We start from the raw sequence: 2,598 nt of genomic DNA, 5'->3' as shown, positions 1-2,598 counted from the left end.
TCTGCTTTTAGCAGGCTGCTTTGCTCATTATTCATGAATGACACTGGCACTAGTTCTCATTTCACTATTTTCTTATTTTCAGGAAGTACAGAGCTTCATGAAGGGTAGGGTAAGAGTGCCATCCTCTGGTTCCCATGAATACCTGTGAGTCATGGTGGCCACACTCTGACTATTCAATAACTTTTAATTCACTGGAGTTTTTTCGGTGACCCCTGGACACAGAAACTCTTACTTGACAGTGTCCAACAAGAGTCAACTGTGGATCACCGAGTTAAAACAGGTCATCAGTTTGGGCAGGTTTTAAGGGACCACTTTAGAAATCCCTGAGAACTTATGAATATGAAATCATGGTCCAAGTAGGCAAAGAATCAAGTGTTAGCTTTTCATCTTGACTTCTGGACTTTTGTGTTTGTGTGTTGGCTTAGGAAAATGACTTTATGAAGGAGGACAGTGATGCCACCCACCCACTAGGGGAAATCAAAGGAATAACATTTAGCAAAGTCCTGGTGTCAACCAAGTATTTACTAAGTACAAATCATCATCATCATCATTGTAATCCTTACCGATTTTATTTTTTAAAATTTTTTAATCTATGTTCTAGGGCTCTTAAATGCCTCTTCCTCTTCTTTTTCTTTCTTTTATCTTAGCCTTCCTTCCTGTCTTCCTTCTTTTTCTTCTCCTCCTTTTTTTTTTGTCAATGATCTTTTGACTTAGAAGCATTTTTCTTTCTAGTGGAGTGGTTCTCATCCTCTCTAACACTGTGACCCTTTAATGCAATTTCTTATGTTGTGGAGACCCCCTACATAAAATTATTTTCGTGGCTACGTCATAACTGCGATTTTGCTACTGTTATGAACCATAATGTAAATATTTTTGGAGATAGAGGTTTGTTTGCCAAAGAGCTTGTGATCCACTGGTTGAGAACCACAATTCTAGTGCAGGGATTTGCCACAAACCATCCTTAAAGACAGATTAAATGACTTTCAAATAATAATACAGAAAACTGTCCCCTGTGACACACAGCATTCAACTCCCTTCCTATTACTTTAATAGTAAAGCTATAAAAGGGAGAGAATATGACTGGCGTGGGGAGTCCTTCTGCATGTGTTGCTTTTATTGGTTAATAAATAAAGAATCTGCCTTGGCCTGTGATAGGGTAGAAGTAGACGGGGAAAAGTAAACTGAATTCTGGGAGAAAGAAGGCAGAGTCGGAGAGATGCCATGGAGCTGCCAGAGGAGAAACACAAGATGAAAGTTGGAACCTTTCCAGTAGGCCATAACCCTCATGGTAAAATATAAAATAATAGAAATTGGTTAATTTAAGAGATAAGAGGGAGCTAGAAATATGCTTAAGCTATTGGCCAAGGAGTGTTTTAAATAATATAGTTTGTGAGTGATTATTTTTGGTCTTGGCAGCTGAGAAACAACGAACAGCCTCCTACTACACAGGACTGAGTTCTAGCTATTACATCAGTAGGGTGTCTTCAGATTTCAAACCCTCATTTCATATACTTGGCTATTTTTCATTTTTCCACACTTTCGTACTGATTCATTTCTGAGCACATGGAGAGGTTTAAGAGACAATTTTTTTAAAATTTTTTTTTATGGTGAGGTGATAGTAGTTTTGGATTCTTGCTGAGAAGCCTCCACTTATATGGGAATCCCCAATATGTGATATTCTCCAAAGTATGTTAGCATTAAAAGCCTCTATGCTTCTCCTTCTTTCAGGTAGAACTAGGATGCCTAGTTTGCATATTATTGATGCATTTTAGCCCCTGATAATGGGATAGAATGAAAAGTAACATTTAACGGAATAGTTCCTTGTATCATCACTGTGGTGAATTGAGTCATTGGGAGGTCAGATGTGGACCATGTCTTTCATAAGGATTTTAAAACATATAGTGAAGAAATGCAACCTTTTTGGAAGCATGCCAGTATGTTTCTAACTTGCTTTGGTTTCATGACACTAAATTAGAGTGTCTCATAAGGGGAAATAAATCTGTTGTGATTTATCAGTCCTTTGAAATTTTAATAACTTACTCTTTTGGTTACAGGTTCTGTCTCATGGACTTAGAAGGGTTATGCCATTTAGGAAAACATGATAAATGCATTCAAACTTTTTCTCAGTTTGGTGGGTGACTGTCAGAACTTGTGGATGGATGGGGGACTGTGACAGATTTTTGTGTTAACCCAATAGTGCTGCTCCTCTGCTAGCCAATGCTTTTAGTTTAAATTCTAGTTCTGGCAAAATTCGTAATTCTAACAAGTATAAATTAAAGTAATGACAATAATGGTTATAAATTCTCATTTTCACTATGTTTCTCAGGAATAAGGATTCTTGGGTCAATCAACTTTCAGTTTTGAGACCTATCTCTCATCTGCCGCATGTGCTATAGCAGGAAAGAGCATCAACATTCAAGGGCTGAATACTTTTGCTTTTGAGTGCTTCTTCCTACTATTCAAAGATTTATTTCTTTCTTTTTTCTTTTTTTTTTTTTGATTTTTCGAGACAGGGTTTCTCCGTAGCTTTTGGTTCCTGTCCTGGAACTAGCTCTTGTAGACCAGGCTGGCCTCGAACTCACAGAGATCCACCTGTCT

The sequence above is a fragment of the Chionomys nivalis genome, chromosome 1 (assembly GCF_950005125.1).
Source record: "Chionomys nivalis chromosome 1, mChiNiv1.1, whole genome shotgun sequence".
NCBI lineage: Eukaryota > Metazoa > Chordata > Mammalia > Rodentia > Cricetidae > Chionomys > Chionomys nivalis.
The sequence above is the reverse complement of the archived record's forward strand: the minus strand, read 5'-3'. Positions refer to the sequence as shown.